General features: G+C 41.1%; 1 long non-coding RNA gene across 8 annotated transcripts in view; it reads left to right on the top strand.

The window, feature by feature from the left end:
• The window catches only part of LOC110340244, a 395,612-nt gene that overhangs the window by 261,695 nt on the left and 119,846 nt on the right, over window positions 1-14,071 (top strand). For all 8 annotated transcript variants that reach the window (XR_005880819.1, XR_005880822.1, XR_005880818.1 and 5 more), the window contains one exon: window positions 3,222-3,329. This is a non-coding gene — a long non-coding RNA (uncharacterized LOC110340244). The remainder of the gene's footprint in view (window positions 1-3,221; window positions 3,330-14,071) is intronic.

The raw sequence follows: 14,071 nt of genomic DNA, 5'->3' as shown, positions 1-14,071 counted from the left end.
ACACACACACACCTGAAAAAGGGGGAGAAAAACATTTTAAAAATTAAGCTTTTAAGTACACAGCTTGGTTACCAGGAGCCGAGATTTTATGAAGACAGATCCACCATTTTTGACCTGTCAGAAGTCTATTCCCTAACTTGTTTTAAATCTTTAAACATTTTTACCTGTTATCCCCTTTCCACACAATTATTTGGCTTTGTTTTTCTTTCTTCCCTTTCTTCTTTTTTTGCTTCTGCTCAAATTTCATTCTTAATTACCTTCTATAAGGCAACATATTAAGACATGGCATTTTATGTGATGAAAATTACCTCTCACAACATGATGTTTACTGAATTGACTGTCTTCAATATCCTGGAAGTGAGATCTTGGGAGTTTGTTAGGGGTAAGAGGAGGGGTTTGGGAGGTAGCTTGAGATTAGTGGTTCTAATTGGTGACTTGTGAGTTGGTTAGTTGGAGAGTTGAGGGGAGCTAAAAACTGGGATCCTCCTCAGTGATTATGTGAAGTGCAGTCCAAAGACTAGAAGTTTAAACGATGCCCAGGTGTTCCTTGCAACTATGCAGTGAGCTCCCATTTATGTTGGGGTCAGTTCAGGAAGCTATGACGGAGTGTCCTAGACTTAGGACAAAAGACCTGTAGATTTGAGTTGCCTGGAGCCTGAAGACTAAGATAAAGGTACAAGGTGGTCTACATCTGGTAGAGCTACTCTCATTGATTGTAGACTGCCAGTTTGTTGTATCTAAACAGAGGTTTATGTGAGAGAGAGGCCCTTGGTACCAGTTCTGTTCATGAGGGATTCACTCTGATGCACGAATCACTTCTCAAAGCCCCAACCTCTGGACACCAGCAAATCTGTAGGGTAGAATTTCAACATGTGTCCATAGCAATGATCCCAACAACCTTCAGGCTATTTATATTTTTACTTGTAAGAGCGGCTTAGAGGTTTGAAGTTAATAACAATGGCTCATGTCTTTAATTCTGTCTCTTGGAAGGCAGAGGCAAGCAGATCTCTGAGTTCCAGCCAGCCTGGGATGAGTTGGAATCTCAATGTAAATTTCTTTTTCTTGGTGGCTAAGGATGTTGAACATTTTTTTTCAAATTCATGTGTTTATTGATAGTTTATTTATTTGCTTTCTTGTTTAGTATATATATTTTTTGTGTATTGTAGACATGAATTCCCCTTTAAATGGATAGCTAACCAAGTCTGTAGGTGGTCTCTTCACTCAATTGTTTTCTTTGCTGTCCAGAACCTTTCTGATTCATGTGATGCTATTTATCAGTTATTGCAATTATTTCCTGAGCCACTGGAGTTCTTTTGGAAGTCTTTTGCCTTTGGCCATGTTGTGAGGTGTTTTCATCCATGAGTTTTGGAAATTTAGGTCATACATTAAGGTTTTTGATGTACTTCGATTTTTTTGTTGTTGTTGTTGTTGTTAAGGAATGAGAGCGATGGATCCTCCTTCTGTTTGCATATCTGTGATCCTCCCAGGAACATTTGCTGGAGATGCTCTTTTTTCTCAAGAGTATGGTTTTTTACACCTTTCTCAAAAATGAAATGGCTGTGGGTGCATGGGTGTATCTCTGGATTCTCAGTTCCACCACACTGGTTTCTGCATCTGTTTTTGTGCTGGTATTGTTTTTGTTTCTGTGTTGTGTAGTCAAGTTTGAAGTCAGGTGTTGTGGTACCTAAAATGCTGTCCGTTTTAACCCAGGATTGCCTGAACATCGCCTGTAGTATTGCTGTTTTCATGACATTAGTTCTGCCAGGCCAGCAGCATGGGAGGTCGTTTTTCTTCTGTTGTCTTCTTCATAGCTTCCTTCAGTATTTTAAAGCTTACACGTAGAGGTCTATATCTGCAAATGGTTTATTCTCAATTTTTATGGCCTTTTTTGGGGGGGGGGCACTAGCATTCCACCATGATGTTTCTGACTTTTCAGTCTATTCTGTCTCCAGGGACCCCCAGTCAAGTCAGCTACACATCACATTTCACTTCTATAGAGCGTTAAACATTATGCATTTTTATTAATTTATTCTCTGCTCCTTTCTTAGGAAGATATGCAGAGACAAATTGAATTCTCTCCCATCCTAATAAATGCTGAGTTGTCAAGGATATATAAGCATTAACAAAGTATAAAATGAAAGGAGACACCAATTGGCAGTGGGAGGTTGAGATTTCAAACAGAGCCTACAAGAATGAGCCAAGAAAGATTAACTAGAAAGAAGAAAATTTGGAGTATGTTTTTTCCTTTTACAGCAATGGAGAATTTTGGAATCCTCAGCATGTTTGTACCCGTGTTTGTGGAAACCCGGGCATTAGCTCTGGTACTGGAGTTTTGGGAACATCCCAATGTGTACACAGTAATTGATACACTGCCTTACCTTCTGCATTTCCTCTCTAGGGTTCCATCTCCATGTGCTATGTAACCTTGACTAAGTTCATTCTAAATCTTGGGACACATTTGTATTCATTGAGAAGTACCACAGAATGAGAATAAACCACTTAGGATTCTTCATAACTCTGGTTTCAAGATTTCCTTACATATTTCCTGTTGCAGGTGATGTCAATATGCACACGCAGTAATTCAGAGCTCAGTCAGATTCCCTGTGTACAGGCATATTCCCACTCTGTCATTTACCAGTTGTCTTTTTTTAGTTTAGAGAGGAGGTCTAGGTGGGCCTTGGTTGGCCTTGAATTTCCAACCCTACTTCACTCAGCCTTCTAACTACTGGGGTTACAGGTATGGCATTGGAAGATGATATAAACGAAGTTGTGAAAGACATCTGTTCCACACAAGCCTTATAAATATTAGCTAGTATCTAATGTGTGGAAATCACATTTGAGAGTCTTGCTGTTCTCTTTGCTACTTATCCAAGACCCCCGCCTGGAAGTATAGATAGTGTTTAATAAACCCTACACACACACACACACACACACACACACACACACACACACACTCACACACACATTCACACTCACACATATACATACACACGTATAGTTAGGCACACATTAAAGGCCACAACTTAATAAATCAGAATAATTATATTCTAAATTCCTTCTAGAATTTTGATTCACAACACTGATCAAAGCTGCAGAAGGTTAGTGTGTGGATGTAGAGCACCACTGTATATATACATGATTCATCTGTAATTCTGAGACATCATTCTGTATATCTGCCCCCCCAGTCCAGAAGATAATAAAACAGTGGCTTTTCTTTACAGATGGAGCTATGTAGGGGAGCCCTTCCACTATTCTCTGAGCTCTCCTTGTGGATGTGGATGTTTTAACATCTTCAGCCTCAGACTTGGTGTCAGTCTTACCAACTTAAGGTAAACGCTTATTCTCTTTATTTAAATGTGTATTGCTAGTTCTTAAGCATGGAAAAAATGTGTGCTTTGAAACATACAATCCAGTGAATAGATTCATTTACATTTACAGTGCTGTGGATCAGACCCAGGCCTACTTGATTGCTAAGTAGGTGATCTACACTGAGCTACACACCCAGCCCAGAGTTCTGGTGTCTTAATGTTGATAAAATGCATCATGAAATACAAATTTAAAAGGAGAGGGGGAAATGTACATTGCAATGAATGTAGGAAACGGTTTCTCTTTAATACTGTTGAAATCTTCATAATAAGTGTCTTTGTATCCACTTATAGTATTTACAGTGCTTGCAATATTGTAAGACAGAAGGAAAACAAACTTAAGAGGCAGCTCACTGCAGGACCCAGGGAGCTGATAAACTATAGGCAAACATTGAAAAATGCTAGCATTGCTTGAAAAAGCAACAGGAAGTGAGTCTAGATTTGCTCACCTCCTAAGAATTCAAGGATCCAAGGGACTGAGTTGGGGTGGGGTCCCTTCTAAGATACTCCTTTTCAATTTGTGCCCAAGTAAATTGTTCTCTAGTGGTTGACATGGAAAACATTTTTGTAAAGGGTGGGCATAAGAAATGTCCAAGTGTGTTTTATTTTCCAATTGTCCTCTCTCTTTTTCTTCCCTGGAGTTGTTCTTAAGTTTCTGCATTTAGCTCAGCAGTCTATCCTTTCTCGTCAGGTCCGTCAGCTAGCCAGAACAGCTGTTGTAACTGGTCTCTCCTTCCCTCTCCCCTTCCATGCTCAAACAGCTGGTCAGAACTCCTATACTGCCTTTGTCATCACTTGCAAGCTAGCTACATCTCAGGTCGCATCTTCCAACACTTTCAGACACCCATCCCTTTACTCTTTCTTTCTTTAAATATAAAATGATCACAATTATGTATGTATTCATGCATATGTATGTATGTATGTATGTATGTATGTATGTATGTACGTACGTACAGATGTGTGAATGTGCATGTACCATGGTGTGCATTTGGAGGTCAGAAAGAAAACTGGAAGGATTCTGCTCATTTCTTCTACTTTGTAGGCCATGGGTATCAAACTCAGGTCCTCTGGTGTTGTGGAATATTACTTTAACTGTGGAAAGGCGTGTTATGTTTGTTTATGCTGCATTTGTTTAATGATGTAAATATGATGCTATGCTTGTCTAAGGCATTGGAGGTCTAATAAAAAACTAAATGGTCACCAGGCAGTGGTGGCGCACGCCTTTAATCCCAGCACTCCGGAGGCAGAGGCAGGCGATCTCTGTGAGTTCGAGGCTGGGCTGGACCGACAGCCTCCAAAACAATACAGAGAAACCCTGTCTCATAAAAAACAAACAAACAAAAAACCAACCAACCAAACAAACAAACAAAAAAAAACCTAAATGGTCAAATAGCTAGGCAGGAGAGGGTTAGGAGGGACTCGTGGGCAGAGACACTAAGTAGGAGGAGGAATCTAGGCGGAGGCCGTCAGGAAGGCAGAGGGAGAATGAGGAAAGAGAGGGGCCAGCCAACCAGCTGCCAGCTAGCCAGGCATGGAGGAAGCTGTGCAAGGACATGCAGAATGAAAGAAAGAGGCAAATGTAGATGAAGAGAAACAGAAAATTAAGTGATAAGAGATAGCGGGCCAAACCTAAGCTAAGGTGGAGCTTTCATAACTAATAATAAGTCTCCATGTTTTGATTTGAGAGCTGGTTGGTGGCCCAGAGAAAGCCTGCTACACTCTGACTTGCCACCAAATGCCTTTATCTGCTAAGCCACCTTGCTAGTGGTCTCACCCCCCCCCTTCTTTTTATTATCCGCCAGCTTGGACTCTTTTCCCTCTTCCCTGCCTGTTAACTGTGGCTTTGCCTGCTAAACTTCCCTTTCTTTGATGATTTTGATTTAAGAGAAAATTCACATCTTATAATTTTTGTCTGTTTTAAATGGCGTCTGAGGTTGAACCCAGGGCCCTGTTCATGATCAACAAGGACTAAAGCTCCTTATGGTTTTCAAGCTTCGAGTTCAGCAGGTCTCAGAATATTTACAAAGACTCTATGTGGATCATTAGAACAGTTTTCATCTCCCCAAAGAGAAATGATGTATCCACTAATGCTTACTCTTCCTGCCCATATTCCTACAATATCTGAAGTCATTAGTCTAGCATTTGTCTACTTTAAATACTTCATGTAAGTGGGAATCACAATTTGTGACCCAGTGTATCTGGTTTCAGGCAGCATGCGATTTTCCAAGACTGTTTCTGTTTGTTGTAGCATTGCTGGTACTTCCTTCCTTACTGAGTCAATGTTTCAGAATGTGACACTTTTTTTGTTTTGGGGAGGTCTAGTCATCATTTGAGGAGCACTGGAGGTACCTCCATTTTTAATAGGTTGCCTTGAACATTCTTCTGCGTGTTTTGTACATACCGAAGTGTCGAATTGCTAGATGACATGTTAATTCTGTGCTAAACTGTGTAAGATGCCATCAAACCACTTTTTGTGTGTTCATGTCTGTGCAATTGCATGTATGTGTGGGTGTGCATGTGTATGCGTGAAGCTCATACTTGGGTGTCTTCCTCAGATGCCACCCCCCTTGTTTTTGAGACAGGGTCTATTTGAGTGGTTCTCAACTTTCCCAATGCTGTGACCCTTTAACATAGAACCTCATGTTGTGGTGACCCCAACCATAAAGTTCTTTCATTGCTACTTCATAAATCTAATTTTGCTACTGTTATGAATCACAATGTAAATATTTTTTGGAGATAGAGATTTCCAAAGGGGTGACCCCTCTGAGCACCCCTGAGTTAGGCTAAACTGGCTGACTGGCCAAGGAGCCATGGCTGTCTTCCTGTTCCTGCTTCCCCAGTCCTGGGATTACACACATATACCACGGCACCTATGTTTTTATGTGTGTTCTGTGGATTGAATTGAGGTCCTCATACTTGGGAAACAAGTGCTTTACTGATGGGCTTATCTCCTCAACCCTGTGAAACCACAGTCATACCAGTTTACTTTCCCACTGATGATATATGAGGACTGGTTTGTTCTTTGTTCTCCCCGCACATGCTCTTGTCGTCCCTGTTCTGGCCGCCCTGGTGGACACAGAGCATGTCTGTAGTGGAGGTCACGTCCTCCCTCTCCAGTGCTTCCCTCACGCCCCATGCTTATCCGTGTGACGTCCTTCATAGCACTGAATCATAATTGTCTGTTAACTTTATCTCCTCTACCAGGGTGTGAACCTGTTGGAGAGGGTACTAAAATATGTCCTGTGGCATCTCCCACTTTAACACAATGCCTCACACGGTTATTTTGGTCTGATCACTTTTTCCTTTAGGGGAGCATGTAGGTCCAGCTTCCACAGACTCCATTTTCACTTCAGCGCTGGGGCAGTAGCACCGCAGTGTTCTTCAGACATGTTCTTCCTCAGCAGATGCATTCTTGTTAGCGAGTGGAAGCAGAATATCTAGCCCGTGTGTTTGACTTCTAGAAAATCACATTCTCTTTACTGTTCTGCTAAGAAGAGTACTGTTTTGAACTTTACCAGATGTTGTGAAAATGGTCTGGGTGACAGTAAAAGGAAAAATCTAGTAACAACATTACTTTGTTTAACTCCCTAGCACCATTTTCTTTTCTTCCTCACACATCCCATTCTTCTCCTTCTCTTCTCCAAATAAGTCCCCTGTCACGGGTACTGGTGTGTGTGTGTGTGTGTGTGTGTGTGTGTGTGTGTGTGTGTGTGTGTGTGAGAAACTCACATAAGAGAAGCGTAATGTTCGCCTTTCTGTGTCTATAATTCCATCCGCGTTTTCTTCAAATAACATATGTTTCTGTCTGAATTAAATTCCATTGTAGATATACACCACATTGTCCTTGTGTGCTCATCCGATGATGGACGCCCAGGCCATCCTATTCGACTGTTAAAAGCAAGGCTGATTGAGAAGTCTGTTAGGTTTCAAAAATAATGCCAGTTACGCACACTAGACTAAAAAGTTTCCAGATGTGGAGGGGAGGCAGGGTCAGTGTCATAAGTGAACTCTGTGGATTTGAGAACTAATGCTGAGTGCAGACACTGTCCTTATACTGTCAGGAGACAGATTCGTTAGCATCAGAGTGGAACAGATAGGAACTGGGACTGCAGAACAAAGCTAGATGCTGAATCAAACATAATTAAAGGCCTCAAATACTACATCGCATTAGAAAGTACATCCAACGTCAGATTCGACTCATACTAAATTATAATGTCCTGTGTATAAACATGAATTTGGTGACATATTTCAATTAGCTCTTTTTGGTGATTCTCTCCCCAAATATTTGACCTTACAGTCAATATTTGGATAACTTTTTCCTGTTATTTATGATCCTGTGAAGGTTTGTCTTAGAATTTTTCCTACCTGGAATAAAGCTACTTGAGAACCCTTCCTTTCCAGTGTTTCCAGTGCCTTCCCAGGAGTTTCTCCAGTTGCTGCTTCCTGGTTTTTACATGCTTCTGGGATAGAGAGGAAGTGGGGGAGGGTGAGATGGAGAGAAACAAATGAAAGAGAGAGAGAGAGAGAGAGACAGAGAGAGAGAGAGAGACTGGACTCAGATCAGTGAGATAGTATCAGGCGGGGGCCAAGATGAACTTGGCGGATGTGCTTCTCATATTTCGCACTTGAGCACGCCTGCATTGCTGCCTGGAATTCCGCTCACATTTCTCTCATTCCTCTAAGATTTTTCTTCAGCTTTGGTAACAAACCTTAGCTTTAAATAGGAACCAGTAATGAATACTGGAAAAAATGAATGTGCAAACATACTTAGAAAGGCTATGTTGCCATTCTATATAGTCTGACTGGTAAGAAGGCTGTGGATGCTTTTACCATACTGGCAAAGTGTGGCAGAACTGTGACTTTGGCAAATTAGTCCTTAAGAATCTATCTTGTTTTATATATAAAATAGATATATTACTTTTCCTTGTATAGTGTTTTGATATAAATAAATTTAATGGCACATGGCACTGAACAAATGCTAGTGGTCTTAAAATTGTCCTATATCAATACTTGAGAAAGCAGTGCAATAACCTCATGATGATATGTGAGTTTTCTTATGAAATATTCATTCAAATCAGCTATGTATTTTATTCTGTTCATGTTGAGTTTAGATATGACTGGCAGCTAGCTATATAGTTTTGGTTTTATATATACATATGGTAGGAAAAATAGGAAGAAAATTTGAATGTGTAACTTTATGTAGAAGATATACTATGATACCTTCTGATAGAATAGCAAGGAACCAGTATTTTATTTCTTGGGTATTCAGACCATGCAAGTAACTGAGAATTATTTTTAAAATGTGCACATCATACACACTCCTATCCAAAGAAAAAAGGTACCATATAACCTCCCTAAAACTCCATTCCTATTATATGAAATATACGTCCCACTTTTAAAGTAATTTTGGTTTTAAGTAGCTATAAACATTATTCAGTTTTCATGTAACCTACCTGCTCACTCGTTCAGCCTTCCTCCACACTGTCATTTCTTTTTTCTCCTTTTTTAGTTGTTTGAGGTGCTTTCACTGTGTTACCCTGGCTGGCCTGAGACTTACTATATAGAACAGACTTTGGACTTGCATCAATCCTCCTGCCTTGGACTCCCAAATACTGAGATTTCAGGCATAAGCATCCCCTTTCATTAAACAGTGTGTACAAGACCCTTTGTACAGTAATCAAACCCAGGATGCTGATGTCATTAGTTTACCCTTCTGAAGTCTAACCTGGTCTCCGTTTCACATTTTGAGCTGCTTTTATTTTGTAGCGATGGATTGGGTGATCCGTTGATTGGTTATATAGCCCAAGCTGCTCTCAAATTTGAGATCCTTGGGGTGATGCCTCTCGAATGGTAGCTGCGAGTCTGTCCTACTATGCTTGACTACATTTGCAGAGATGAGTGCTGGGACTAGAGCCCAGGGTCCTGTACTTGTTGAGGATGGCCGCCGCCTCCCCCTTTTCTAGTGGTTTCCACCTGTTTCATTTTTGAGCCACAGTGTCATGTGGATAGTTTGGCCTCCAGTTTGCTGTGTAGCGGAGCTGACCTTGAGTTTCTGATTACTAGGCTTCGCCCTCCCCAGTGCTGGAATCATGGGCATCTAGTTTTCCTTAGCTTGTTCCAACCGAGTCCACCTTTTGGGGAAATTAGTGTTGTCACTGAAAGGCACTGTGAAGTCACACAGCCTTTGGATCAATGGCAGCTTTGCCCCCATGTCATCCTGTGGACCTTACTCGGCATCCACGGAGGCCCATTCTTTCATCTGTGAAAGGAATATTATAATCTTGAGAAGCCACATGGAAAGAGCCTTTTCAGGAAATGGTTGTTTTAGGCTTGCTGTCCTCTCACGGTTTTCATCAAAATCTTGAGCTCATACTATGTACTGTGTGGTCCTTTCTCATCTAGTAGCAAGTAACTGGGTTAGAATGATGCAGCGAATATAGCTACTGTCACCTGCCTGCCTCTGTTTTCCCTGAATAACCAACCACCTCTTCTCTAACCTCTTCCTATCTGATAGACCCAATGCTGCTACTCTCCCTTTACACATTTGATTTTTTTCCAGATGCCTTGTATGATATGGATTCTGTGGGATATAGTATGCTTTTGTTACACGTGAATTCTCCTCCTCCATGTGATGTTGCACTTGTTTATATATTTGGTGTGTGTGCATGCACACGCATTAGCTCACAGGAGTTGATGCTCTCCTTCTACCATGTGGATTCTGGGATCAAACTCAGGTTACCAGGCTTGCCATTAAGTTCCTTCTCCTGCTAAGCCAAATCATCAGCCCCGTTTTAAATAGTGAACTGTTCTGGTTATAAGTACAGTTTTAATTATGGTCTTGGCAGATGCCCATGACAAACTTAAGCTCATGCCGTTGGCCATTTGGGATGCGTGCACAAAATCCATCCTCTAGTTTACCCAGATTGTAGCTTTCCTTTGCTATGACAGCATGTCTGAAACAACCAGGGTATAAGGAGGAAAGACTTGCCTTGGCTCACAATCTCAGAGGTCTCACTTCATGGGCACTTGTCCCTGATGCTTTGTACCTGTAGCAGCAGAGCGTGGCATGGCATGAGAGAGTGGTAGAAGAGGCCCTTTCATCTCATGATAGTCAGGAAGCAAAGAAAGACGAGATGGGCATGTGACTGGATTCCCAGTACCCCTCCCAGGGCATGCATTCCAGTGTGCTAACTTCTTCCTTGTAGGCCCCAACTGAAAAGGTTCCAGCACCTCCCATTTGTTCCACACACTAGTGACCATGCCTCTAATTCAAAGGCCTGTGGAGGACACTCCAGATCCAAACTGTAGCCACTGTGTGTGGTGCTATAGTACTGCTGCCTGTTCACTGTGGCTTCAGTGATGACAGGGAGCCAGAACCACACAGTGTGACTAGAACACCACGCTGTCTCATCTTTCTTCTAGGCCTCATGGGTAAAGGTGGACAGAGTTCTGTGCCTTGATGAGTATCTTCCATCCATTAGACCACACGTGTTTAATTCCGAGAAAGTGATGGTTTAACTATAGCTAAATGCTTTGTCTAAAGCTTCAATAACAATACATTAGTTAGACTTTTGGTTTAAGGAACCCACAAAGGTGCCCTCATGAGAAAGTTATTTGGTAATAGAAATTTTGGTGTGCTTTCTTTTTTGTGTACTGAATGAAAGCTGGTCAAGACCACACTGACTTCTCTACTGCCCCCTCACTCCTTGCCCCCTCAGTGCTAATCTATGTAAGCCAGGCTTTCTTTTCACACATATTTTCCACCTTCCCACTTTTAAAGAGAAAAGCTGCTCTTCATACGGTGCTTTAAGATGTTTTAAAATAACCCTGTATGCATTTTCGAGTGGTGCTTTCTTCCTGCTTTGATTTTTGGCCTCAGTCAGACAAGTCAGGGCCGACATTGGGGTGAAAAGTTCACTGTCCGGAAGTGCAGTCGGTGCCCAGAACAGCCTGCCCCACCCCCTGCTGGCTCTGGGATGTGACACTTTGGAGGAGGCAACCGAAGAATGGCATCTTCTCTTGTCTGCTTGCTGTTGACTCTTGACCTTAAGTTTGTGACCCTCAGCTGGTGAGGAATGGTGACACTCCCAACTATTCCAGGGACCCACTATACACCTCTCCTAAGTGTTTGCCTCGGGGTTGTAGGTAGAAGGTTGTAATCTGCAATCATTGTAGTTGCCAGAGGTCAACACTAGAAATAAAATAGTAAATACTGGGTGCCTTAGGTGTGACTGGAGTGTGTTGTCTTGTAAAAATTGTGTGTGGTAATCCATACGTGTGAACACGTGTATACCTACAACTTCATAGGGCTCCACTTGTATATATGTCCTTTTTGGTATCCTTGTTCAGGCCCCAGCCAAAGTATGCGCCCTTGTCAGTGTGCACATTATAAAACACATTGTTACTTTGTTGTAATTGCATTTTTAATTTATATGAGTTATGGATCCCATTTATTTCTTTGTATCTTCTCCCCTGGGCATTGTATTTTCAGTTGCTCCTTCTTGTGTATACATCAAATTCATTGCCTTCAACTGCTCATTGTGTGGTCTAATTTTATTCATGCTCTCCCCCAGGGCCAAGAGTCACATTGTCTCTATGTCATCTTGCCACAAACATGACTGCTATGGAAAACCTTAGACACATACCTTATTGGAAAACACCAAGGGAAAGTTAGCTTGAATTTAAATAAATTTACCATACTATAGAGTGCATGGACACATGGTTTGCGTGGCTTTAGTGTGATTTTGCAAAGCACTTTCAAACCTCTTTTCATCAGTGGGAGATCCCACCAGCACGAGTGTTAAATACCAACTGCCCCTGCGGCACATGGCATTATTAATCTTTCTATTTTTCCCTCTTTCTAAAGTGGATGCATTTGTTTTATTTTCTTTGGCTATAGATGACTGATTATGTCCTTATGCTTTTCCTTTGAAGATTATTCTTGTCTATAATTTTCCCTTCACATTTATTTTATATTTTTCCACCGAAAGCTTTTATATTTTTCCTATTACATAGGTGCCTCTTGTATACCTACTCTGGGGAAGCCTTGCTTGATTCTTCCCTGTGGCAAGCATTTCTCACTTCTCTGTGAGCATTGAGGACTATAATCTTGTGTGTGTTCATGCCACAGCTTGCAGGTAGAGGTAAAAGGATAAAGAGGGCTGTCATTCCTTCTACTTTGTTTGCGACAGGGTCTCTTGTTTGTAGCTGTGAATGTCTGGCTCGCTGCAGATTTCCTTGTCAGTGTCTCCTATTGCCCCTCTAGAAGTACTGGCCTTTACAGAGTGCCCTGTTCTTCTGTAAATTCTGGAGATTTGAACTCAAGTTCCTACTCTTGTATGGAAAGTGCTTTACCAACCGAGCCATCTCTCCATCCCCATTATAGTCTTTATTGAAAAGAATTCTTCAGTTTTGATGGAATTCGATCCATTGGTATTTTTTTGTTCTGTAAAAATAACACCTCTCCAATCTTCTCTTATAGACTTAGCTATAGCTCTGACTTTGTGGTTACGTGTTTATCATTTGTGCCTTGAGCCTCTGGAGCATGTGCACATTTAGTGGTAGGAACCAATTTCATTTTCCTTATGTAGCCCTGTTCTGAGTGTGGCTGCTATTTTTGTTTCTCTAATATGTCCCTTTATTTTCCTTCTCTTTCATGTTTGTGCTGTTGTGCTATGCTAATGTGTTAATTTGGTTTAGCAGTAGAGTAAAGCCTTACTTTGTTACAGCAGCAGAAAAGGAACACAAGCTTTCTGCTCAACTCTTGGAGCTAATACATGATCAGGATGATAATTCATATCATCCATAAAATGATGCTAAAATAGCTACAGAAACTGAGAATTTAGTATTGATTTCTTCATTTCCAAAGTGGACTTGGGTATCTATGAACTTTACTTCTCTATGTAAAATTTTCAAGGTTGTTAATATATTAAGTTTTCTAATTCATAATTGAACTTTGATGCAAATTTGGGTTCAAATGTCAACTTATACACTGTCTCTCCATTTATTTCATCACAGCCTTTGAAACTTTTATTATTATTCTTTAATATTTGTTTATTTAAGTTTTTCTAGACAGGGTTTCTCTGTGTAGCCCTGGCTGTTCTGGAACCTGCTCTGTAGACCAGGCTGACCTTGAACTCACAGAGATCTGCCTGCCTCTGACTCCTGAGTGCTGGGATCAAAGGCATGCACCACTACCACTCAGCTGTATACGAACCTTCTTTTAGCTCAGACTATTCTTCAAAGTTATGGAGCTTGCCACATTTGGATGCTGAGTCCCCAGGGTGGTCCCCAGCTTTTCACTGTTAGGTGATGGACAGACCATGTGGCCCTGTGAGTGGCATGTTCTTAAAGTATGCTATGGAACCTCAGTACCTCCTCTTCCTTTCTCACTTCTAGGCTATGGTGTTAACAATTTTGTTCTGCCACACATTCTACTATGACATCTCTTTGCCAAAAAACCACAGTAATAGAACTAACCTATCATGGTAATGGCCCCTCCAAAACCATGGGGAAAAACAAAACAAAAATCATTACCAACAAAAACCCTTTTATCTTTACAAGCTGATTATTTCAGGCATTTTGTTATAGCAACAAAATATCAATTCACCCAATATTTCTTCTAAAAACTTGGAGCTAATACATGATGTAGATGAATAATACATATTTTCCATAAAATGATTCTAAAATAGCTACCGAAATTGAGA

This window comes from Mesocricetus auratus, unplaced genomic scaffold (assembly GCF_017639785.1).
Source record: "Mesocricetus auratus isolate SY011 unplaced genomic scaffold, BCM_Maur_2.0 Super-Scaffold_100013, whole genome shotgun sequence".
NCBI classification, from domain to species: domain Eukaryota; kingdom Metazoa; phylum Chordata; class Mammalia; order Rodentia; family Cricetidae; genus Mesocricetus; species Mesocricetus auratus.
Note: the sequence above shows the minus strand (reverse complement) of the source record. Positions and strands in the feature narration are given on the sequence as shown.